We start from the raw sequence: 11,093 nt of genomic DNA, 5'->3' as shown, positions 1-11,093 counted from the left end.
CACATAGTCACAGACATACATACACACACTTATACAGACAGACATACACACAGTTACACACAAATAAACACATACATACAGATACACACTTATACACACAAATACATACACAGTCACAGAACCTCCCCCCCCTTCCTCCCTATCACCTTACAGCCAAGCAGGGTACAGTATACTCACCTCCATCACCTCCTCTCTCCCTTCATGATGCTGGCCTGGCCTCTGACTGCCGTGTAGCCCCGCCCCCTGCCCCGACTCCGCCTCCCTGTTAGCCTCCTTCGAACTGCACTGCACTGTGACTGCAATTATCAATGGCCGGGGGATCCGCTGCGAGGGGGGGGCCCAGGGTGATGACGTGCACTCAGCACGGGGAACAGGAGGCGGAGCAAGAGGTAGGACGTCCGATGGAGCAGAGGACCAGCCGACAGCCTTCCACAGCCTGCTATGTATATGCAGAGCACGGCTGCGGGCGGCCTTGGACCACTAAAATTTTACCGGCCCAGGGGGCACATGGCACCCTGCCCCCCGGCCCAGCCCGCCTCTGAAAGCAGCAGATGTTTTTCTGTACCCATCCCCAGATTTGTGCCTCGAGACAATCCTGTCTCGGAGGTCTACAGACAATTCCTTGGACTTCATGCTTGGTTTGTGCTCTGACATCCACTGTCAAGTGAGGGACCTTATATAGACAGGTGTATGCCTTTCAAAATCATGTCCAATCAACTGAATTTACCACAGGTGGACTCCAATTAAGCTGTAGGAACATCTCAAGGATGACCAGTGGAAACAGGATGCACCTGAGCTAAATTTTGAGCTTCATAGCAAAGGCTGTGAATACTTATGTACATGTGATTTCTTAGTGTTTTTTTTCAATTAGATTTGCAAAAATCCCCCAAAAAATCTGTCGAAGCCGGATGATTGGCTGAGACAGAATCTGTTAAAAATTAAAATCAGCGCGACGCCATTTTGCGAATGGCAACAAGACACCATTTTGCGAATGGCCGCCCAACGCCATTTTAGCGAATCTCACACAATATCAGTACATACGGCGATGCTATTATTTAGCGTTGTGCGTCTCCTACGCTGTAGAACACTATTAAAAGTCCTTACTAAAACTATACACCCATTTATTAATCCCCATAATAGGAACAATCCTGCAAAACACGTACCACGGTGTACTCCACAAACACGTAGATGCACAACGCTAACTTGCGTCTTTTCTTAATATCCCTACACTTACACTTTGCACACTTACACAGAAAGGTTCCCTAGCATTAAGGTTAATATCCAAGGTTTTATTCATTATTAATTATGTTATGAAGTAACTGTATTTGAGATCTAAGGTTTAGTACATGATAAGCAGACCATGTTTGGTGCTATTCTAAACCACTGTTTATTTGCAGGTCTCCGATTTCATTGGCAAGGAGATCACAACATGCGTCTGTAAATTCTGCATCATATAGAGTTAGGTACTGAAATGTACTCTGTAATGTAATGTTTATTAGCCAGTTTAGACTTGTTCTTTAGCGGGAAAACACACACAAAGAGCCGTTGGAGGGCTGAACCCATACTGTACAAACTGGCCTATGGACTGCATTGTTACAGAAGAACCAAGAGGAAGAACCAATGGGATCATGCCAACTCATTCTATTGTATTGCCTATCTCTGCAAGGGTACATATGCAAGCACTCTAGATCTGGTAGTGAGTCATCGCTTTCTTTCTGGTGGCGGAGGTTTCATAGTTGATGCCGGGAAATCTGGATCCAGAGCGCATGCGTATGTATCGACTGTACCTTGTGATTGTATAATTTGTTTGCGCTAATTGTATTTAGATCACAGCGTGTAACTAAATGCTTTTTGGTGAATAATATCTTTTTGTGCTTTGGAAACACAATCAAAGTCTGGAAAGCAATTATTTCTTGTGCGACTCATAACGCTAAATAGCGACATTTAGGGTGTATAGATCATTAGATATTCATAAACTTTTTACACGTTGTCATTATGGGGTATTATATGTAGAATTTTGAGGACAAAAATGAATTTATTCCATTTTGGAATAAGGCTGTAACATAATAACATGTGGAAAAAGTGAAGCGTTGTGAATAATTTCCGGATGCACTGTATATATATATATATATATACATTAAATATATATATATACATTTTATATATATATATATATATATATATATTATATATATTTGTTTAAGACCACCCACAAGGAAATTATTTATATTAATAAATAAATAGGGGGATATTTACCAAGCAATTCTTCCCAATACAGAAGCAGGCGACACTCACCTGGACTTGTTAAAAAGTAAAGTGCATATTTTATTTAAGCCGACGTTTCAAAGCCGAAATGTCTTTGTCATCTGAGTCATCTTGAGCTCCTGACATCATTTTATTAGTATGCAATCCTGAATTTTTAGCTAACCTATTACATGGGTGCAATCCCGTGATACTGTTTATGTGTTATTGTGAGTTCCTGGTACACTTTTTCTAAATCCTGAATTCCTGACACTCTTCTACTGTATCTCAGTGTAATCTTGGGTTCCTGGCCCTTTACTACCAAAATGAAATAGTGAGTTCCTGACATTCTGCTACAAATGTGTCATTCCTTAATTAACAGACTAATTAAAACAATAATCAAGCACATCAGTGCTAGCTCATTTAAGCCAACTTGTGTTAGATGCTTTCCAATGAGTTTACTGGCTGATATGCTTGGTGGATGTCTTACCTTTAAAAGAGTTTCAAGTCAGGAAGCATATCTTAAGTTTAATTCCAAGTGACAGGATAGGACTTCAAGAAAATTGGGGTCCCTTGATGGCTGGGCACAAGCTCAAATGTTTTTAACGGTTGTGAAGTAAATTCCCCATGTTTCATTATGGTGAGTGCAGTGGTTCCAAAAAAAAGTCTCAAAAAAATAAAGGCAGATACCTAGGGGCACCAAAACAGCTGTAGGGCCACCGAACTGTTTCCGCAGCCCTGGTTCACACATTATACCAATGGTTGAGTATCACCATGCGTGAACTGATGGCATATTTTGAGACATGTCTTTTTTGGTAACAGGTTCTAAGTGACTGATGATACTAAAATACTTTGCATTTAAATGGTTTGCTGGTCTTCTAGTTTATTCTGGATAACCGTTGTTTTACATGCATTTGTGACCAAGCACCCTAGAATTCTATATTTGTATGAGTGTGCAAAACTTGCTGGATTTTATATACTGTATACATAAAAATAATTTGTATCCTCTTACTCTCCAAGTCCCTATCCCCCCTTCTGAGTCAGGTCCCACTTGAGAACCATTGGGCAAAGCCTAAGCTGGACATATCATTTTGACACCTCCTATTTGATATTCATAGGAAAGATGGCTGAAGGATTAGGGGATCAATGGAAGCAGAAATTAAGGCATACTGTACACGTTCCTGTGAAATTGGGAGACAAGGTGCATTCAAATGACATGTTTGAAAAAGAAAAAATACAAATCACTACAAAATACATCTCAGTCTTGTGCAGGTGAGATCAAGGAACTTTAAAAAAAAGGATTATTGAGCAATAAGGCTTAGTAAGTTATATGAGTGAAAAGGCTGGTAGGGCAGGTGTGCAGAATGAGGGGGGATTTAGGTAAGACACCTGTGTTGGAGGTGGTCAGGGAGCCAGAACTAGCCAGGAGGAATCTGCAACAGAGGGAAGCAAAACACTTTTACCCAAATATTTGTTCTATGAAAAAAATAAAAAGCATTGAATGAATGTAATCTAAGTACTTTATTAAAATTAATTCATTCTTCAGTGTTCTATTAAATTACAGTTTTAACTACTTATCAACTAGAAACTAATTGGTCTGTTAAAAATATTTCCCAGAGTCCTTTTCTTTTGGTGTTCGAGAGAAGAGCAGGAGTTACAGAACAATTTTGCCCATGGAGCACGCCGTTGCACCGAGCTCCGCTGGTTCCATTTTCAATTTCCAATTTTGCTTTTCCGTTCCACAGAATTGCCATTTTGCGCAGCATTTGTAAATTTGCACCTTGCAGAATATTTTGTCTATGAATAGAGCTTAGAGGATAATGGTCAACTCCATCCGCCATGTTGTGTGGTCACAGTAAAACTACGGACACAAATTTCTGACTATTATTTGACAGAAACCAAGTCATTGTTGTGTATTAGTTTTGGGGATGGATCTATAGCATTCCCTTAATACTGTATGTATACTCTGTTGTCATTTGCAAACTTCTTGGCTAAGTAACTAACACTCCATCATCAGCAATAGAGTCACTGCTATATTTCCTGGATTGCAGGAGAAGAACTTGGGTTACAGGGCCTCATTCAGAGGCGGTCGGAGGATGCAAGCGGTCGCTCAGAAACTGAGCGGCCGCTTGCATCCTGACCGCCCGCCTCTGTTTCGGTCGTTAGGCTGTGGGTTTACACCCACAGCTCTAATGACCGCTCCGGTGATGGTCGCGATGGTCAGAGACCATCGGGGCTTACGACGAGACCCTAGGGTAGGGTCTCACTTGTCGTAAGCCCCGGAGAGCTTCTGGCTCTGTCTGAGCCGGAAGCTCTCCACTGACATCACTAGTGATGTCAGTGGGACCTCCACCAAATGGGAACGCCTCCGTTTGGGCTGCCACCCCCCCGGCCCGCCTTCCAAACGGGGCGAGCTGTCAATCAACATCGACAGCTCACCCCCTTTGGAAAGAGACCCGATACGACCGGCGCTGTCGGTCGTAGCGGATCTCATGCATGCACACGAGGGAACCGGCTCCCTCATGGGCATGCGCACTGGCCAAACATCGAGGCAACCGTGCGGTCGTAGACCGTACGGCCGCCTCTGAATGAAGGCCAGTATGCGTTGGTGCACAGATTTCACCACAGAAACATGGGAACCTTCATTGGGCCTTGATCATAGCTGGCAGATGTAAGTAGTATGAAGTGATGACCAAGCAGTTTGTGACATATATAAAATCTCTTTTATCCGATGCCAGACTATGTTGTATAACAAAAGTTCATTATAATAATTATATATGAGAATGTAAACATGATAATGAGAAATTGAGACTGGTGTGACAGCGCCGCAATTGTGACTGATTGCATTAGGGCAACAGTAGGTGCACCAACACATACTGTAACCCAAGTTCTACTCCTGCAATCCAGGAAACATAGCAGTGACTCTATTGCTGATGTTGGAGTGTTAGTTACTTAGCCAAGAAGTTTGCAAATGACAACAGAGTATACATACAGTATATAGATCCATCCCCAAAACTAGTACACAGCAATGACTTGGTTTTTGTCAAATAATAGTCAGGTTTCCAATAATTATGTAAATGTAAGTTTTATAAGTGTTATATACTGTATCATGTAAATGTTGTAACAAGTGGGTTAAATAATTAATTTCTACATAGGCATATAAGTTGTAACACTTATACCCTTGCTGCGACCCATTGAGGTTTGAAAAGAGATTGTATTCATGCAGTCTATGCACATACTGGTCAGATAACCTTTTGAGGTCAAACAAGACATATATTGAGGAGCCCTAACTTATACCTGTCATTATTAGTAGATGTATAATGAGCCCTTCATACCTTATATGGTGTTATCAGTAGACAGTTAGCCACATTCTGGGTTATTCTACACAAAGGGGCTTTGAGAGTTTATCTCCAGGCATTAGGATACGTTATTACCGTATTTCTTTGATTGGTAGTATATGTTAGTGCTTACAGAGCATGTGCAAGAGGTAAGAATGGTCCATGCTATGCTGTACCAATCAGTGCTTGGTACCCAGTATGTAACTACTATGGGTTTAATATCCGGAACGCCAACACCCATACTAGGGTATATAAATCAAGACATAGACAAAGGCTCTTTGGCTCGTGCATGGACCTGAGACTGCAGTAGGGTGCCTGCAATGTATATTGGAAGACCTGGGTGTTGATAAAATGAGGGCTCCCCAGAGAAGATGAAGTACATCTTATGTTGAAGATGATGAACTACTGGTGTCATCTGAATACATAGACAGAAGGTGAGTATACTGCATACTTTGTATGTTAATTGTTTGTTAGTAACTTGTAAATAAAGTGTGTTTATGTATGTGGAATCACTCAAATGGTTACGTGTGTGTAACTATTTATTTCGATCAGAACGAAACCCACCATTATGCAATGTACAGTAAGTGTTACTTATTGTGCTCATGTAAGTGTTCACCCAGAATGGTTAATGCTGTCACAGTGCTGTTCGGAACAGAAGCTAGTTTTTGAATTGTGCATAAAAAATAAAAAAAATAGTACAGTAAAAAAAACACAATGTGGTGGTATTTTTCTAATGGACTCAAATTAAATTTTAGGATATTAAATTACTTTCTCAAGTAAAAGCTGACGGTGTCGTTTTCACCAGTGTGCTCTAAGATTTGAAATATGTGCGTAACTACTCAGAACCTAGAACAACCTAATTCTTGTCAATTTGCTCACACTACTACAGTTTTTTATTGCCTCCATTAGTAAAAGCATAATGCATGAAAAATGCTTTAAAAATATAAAATGCATTTACAAAACAATTGTTTTTGTTCTTAGCTTCTAAAAATACATGATTTGCTATTGAACCATGACGTCTTTTGGGATTGTTTAAAAAAAAAAAAACGTGATTGTGGATGTTTGTGCAAATATTAATAAAAATAAATCCCTTTAATTAATGTTAGAAGTTACAAATGTGATTTTGTTTTCCAATACAATTAATAAAAATCAACAACTTATCAGATCTGTTCGACAAAGTGTTAAATAGTTGTTTTTTTGTGTCCGTCCTGCAAATTGTATCCTTACTATCTTATCCCATGACACATGCACATATATATTGCAATCTTCCTTGATTTTTTTTTATACCCCCTCCTCATCCTTATCCTCCATCCGTTTGCAGCCTCCCCATTATCTCTGTTGAGTTACACTACCACCTACTACCTGCATGAGGGGAGGGGTCAGTTTACCTCTAAAGAGTGATCCAGGCTCCACACAGCTTCTCCCATTCCGATTGTTGATTTAATTTCTGAATCTGTTGTCTTTATTTCCTCTGGTTTATTTTACCACATTTTGTACTAATTGAGGAACTAGTGAACCGATATATATTTAGTTTTATATTTATATGTTTTTTTCTAGATGATTATATTCTCTACAGCTTGTAAACATGGACTGGAGTCTGGCAAGAATGTATTATTAAAATGTGTCCTTGTTTTATAAGTGTATTCATAGAATGACTATCTCTTAACCTTATTGGATATAGGGACTAATTCGGCATTGCACGTAAGTGTAATGCTGAACGCAGATTCCCAATTATCGGGAATCGGCGCATGGACAGGATCCGTTCTGTGCATGTGCAGAATTGGTCCTGTGTGATCGCAAGCATCCCCTGCTATGCCTCTGCCTGATTGACAGGCAGATGCATTTAAGGGGCGGTGTGGGGATGGAGGCGTTCCCAGAAATGGGGGCGCGACGCCCCATATTCCAGGAGTGGCAAGACTAGGATCTGCGTCCACTCAGTTTCCTGTTCTCGCAAGGATGAGCAGTTCTCAGCTGGCCGGTGGCCCGGAACCATCCACCATCGTGACCGATCTTTTCACCTACTGTAAGGTACACTTACATTAACAGTCCTTTTATATTACTCCCGGGTGGTGAGTCCCTCACCATTTTAAAGAACTTTTTTTTTCATGCACTGACTTATTGGGGACATTACAATTTTTACCTTTTGTACTTTTCTGTTTAGGATTATATTCTTTTATTATTATATATATATAAAATCGGTCTTCCATATAGAAGGAGGCGGCACTCATTTGGACTTTTTCAAAAGGTAAAGTGCATATTTAATTGAGCCGACGTTTCAAAGCCGGAAAGGCTTTGTCATCAGGGTGCAGAAGTGGAAACATACAACAGTAAAAAGTGCTTACCTTATATAGAGTATTACATAAAGTGAGGTGCAGAGAATCTCGTGTTCACACATGCAGCGCGGCGCGGGACTCCGACGTCATCAACCTGGGACCTGGCGCAAGGCAATCTGGGATGGTAACCAGGCACGCTGTCGGGTCCCGATACTGACACTGTTGCTTAGCAACAATGTTCAGCGCCGCGGCTGTGAAATGAGAGGACTGCATTACATGATAGCAAAGCATTCAATTATATCAAATCAACATATTAGAAATGAAACTAACTATGATCCAAACATGATGGCTGAATATACTTACAACAAATAATAATATTAATGCCCTCTAGTGGGAAATGCTGAAGTGAGTATATATAAGGATATCTAGATATTAAAGAATAACTTCCACTAAGGCAACATATATTACATAATTCTCTAATCCTCCACAGATACATAGAAAAAATAATCTTAAAAATCCAATTCACATAGTTGTTTATCACAAAGACTTGCATCTCCCACATAAACATTATAGGAAAGCAGACCACATACTTTTATCATTAAGGCCTTTTGGATGGGTGGTTTCCAAAATTGAAATCCATTTTGACTCCATACGTAGAAGTTTATTCGCTCGATCCCCTCCCAATTTCAACGGGGGAACGTGGTCTTTTATTTTATATTTGAAGCTGGCAAGTTGGTGATTTGCCTCCTTAAAATGCCTAGCCACAGGCTGGTCAGATTTTCTTCCCTGGAGTGCTAATTTTATGGAGGAGCGATGGACAGCCATACGCTCCTTAAACATTCGCGTAGTCTGACCCACGTAGCTTCATCCGCACGGACAAGTCAACAAATAGATCACATACTTTGAAGTGCAGGTTAATACATGCTGGATATTAAATTTTCTGCCAGTATGGGGATGGAAAAAGTTTGGCCCTGGGTCCAGGTAACCACATGTCACACACGATGTGCATCTATAACATCCCGGTTTTTTATATGTGGTCCCTGTATGTTGTTGTAACATAGAGGTAATATCCATTTTCATCAATATATTTTTTACATTTCTACCCCTTTTATAACTCATAAGGAGAGATTTGTCATGGAGTGCTGGTAAGTCTTTGTCAGTACGTATGATGGGCCACAAGGCTTTAGCAGCTTGAGATATAACTGGGCTCACCAATGTGTACTCCGTGACAAACGGAATTCTAAGGTCCATTTTCACCTTAGGTTTGGTAGCAAGTAGCTGGTCTCTTGATCTTTGTAGTACCTCTTGTTTTTGATGTTGCAAAGTTGTTTGTTGTATCCACGTTGTACAAATTTCAAGACGATAGAATCCAGGGCTGTCTCTACATCCTCAGGTGTACTTGTGATGCGAGCAGCTCTCATCATCTGTGATTTTGCTAAACTCCTTTTTAACGTTGGAGGGTGGAAACTGTTGGAAATCAATAGCGGATTGCGATCTGTTTCTTTGGAATGCATACATGTATTGATTTTACCTCCTATGAGTGTAACTTTCACATCCAAAAAATGTATTTCTTCAGAGTTATAATTTGAGATCAACTTGATCGGGGAGTCCCTCTGATTAATATTAGCAATTGTTGAATTGAGGAGATCTTCCTCTCCTATCCATATCATAAAGATGTTATCTATATAACGGGTGTATGTAAGGATATTACGTTTGATGTTTGGATCTGCAAAGAAAAAGGACTCTTCCTGTTCAAACATGTATATATTTGCGAGGCTTGGAGATACATTTGAGCCCATCGCGCATCCTGTCCGTTGTCTGTACCCATTATAATAAAAATAGTTGCGGGTGAGTGTAAGATGTAATAACTGCACAAAGGTATCAATATCGCATTCCTGAAAAGAGTTGGCTACCAGAAAACGTTCCACCGCTCGAAGGCCTTCTTGCTGGGGGATCACGGTGTATAGGCTTTTAACATCTAAAGTGCAAAGGAGTGCTTTTGATGGAATTTCAGTAAGATTCCTAAGATTTAATAAAAAAGATGTAGTATCCTATAAAAACGTGGTCTGTTCATAACATATGGTTGAATCAAAAAATCTAAAAACTGGGAAACTGGTTGGAACAGAGAACCCATGGCGGAAATGATCGGCCTTGGCTTGTGTCGATTTTTATGGACTTTCGGTACGGTATAAATCAATGGTACTCTTGGATATTCTGTATGTAATGCTTTAGCTGTTTTAGCATCTAGATGTTTGTTTACTTCCATTCTATGTATTATATCATCCAATTCCTTTTTATATGTCCCAGTTGGATCCTCTATTAGTTTCTCATATGTAGAGGTATCTGATAATTGGTGATCAAGTTCCTCTTTATAAGCCAGCACGTCTTGAACTACTATTCCCCCGCCTTTGTCGGCGGGGCGGATAATTATATCCGAACGTTTGGACAAGTTCTTAAGGGCCCTCTGTTCATTAGGTGTCAAATTGTGGAATATTTTTGTTTGCGCCTGGTTATATCTGTGAACTGAATCGTCCATCAGACGTGAAAACGTCTTAATAGATGGATTTATCAATGGAGGGTCAAAGGTCGATGCAGAGCCAATTCTAGGGGGCAGTGATGTAGAATCTGAGGTACTAGCGGTGGTCTTATACTGAAAGAATTCTTTTAGCCTTAATTGCCTGGCAAATTTGTAGTTGTCTATTTTCCAGTCAAAATCTTTGTACTTATTTGTTGGAATGAAAGTAAGACCCTTGTTTAAAACAGCTAGTTCAGACTCTGTAAGAGGTGAGGAAGACAAATTGTAAACTAAGTTTTCTTTTTGTTTGTTTTTGTTGTTCCTTTTGTTTTGGCCCCCGCGTATTGTGGGTTTACAGGTGGAATGTCCACGCGTGCTCTGGTGGCTACCCCTAAAGGGATTTGCCTTCCAGATATAGGGTCATCTGATTCCACCACTTGGAAGTCGCTGTCACTGTTGGAAGTCGACCCCTCTTTACCGGGACGATTCCTCCTATCTCTCCAGGTAGGTCTCTGGGGTCTTAATGATTGAGAAGTTTTATCATTTATGCCACTTAACCATCTATACACAGTATTGGTGTCATAATCATTGTTTACTTTACCCAATTTATTTTTCTTAAACTTAAGAAGGTCTTTCTTGTACTGTTCACATTGCATGGATAATTTATTCCAATATTGTTGATAAGCTGTATCCTCAAGTATATTTCTATGAGTCATGGTATATGTC

This window comes from Taudactylus pleione, unplaced genomic scaffold, assembly GCF_031769625.1.
Source record: "Taudactylus pleione unplaced genomic scaffold, aTauple2 ptg000124l, whole genome shotgun sequence".
Classification (NCBI taxonomy): Eukaryota; Metazoa; Chordata; class Amphibia; order Anura; family Myobatrachidae; genus Taudactylus; species Taudactylus pleione.
Note: the sequence above shows the minus strand (reverse complement) of the source record.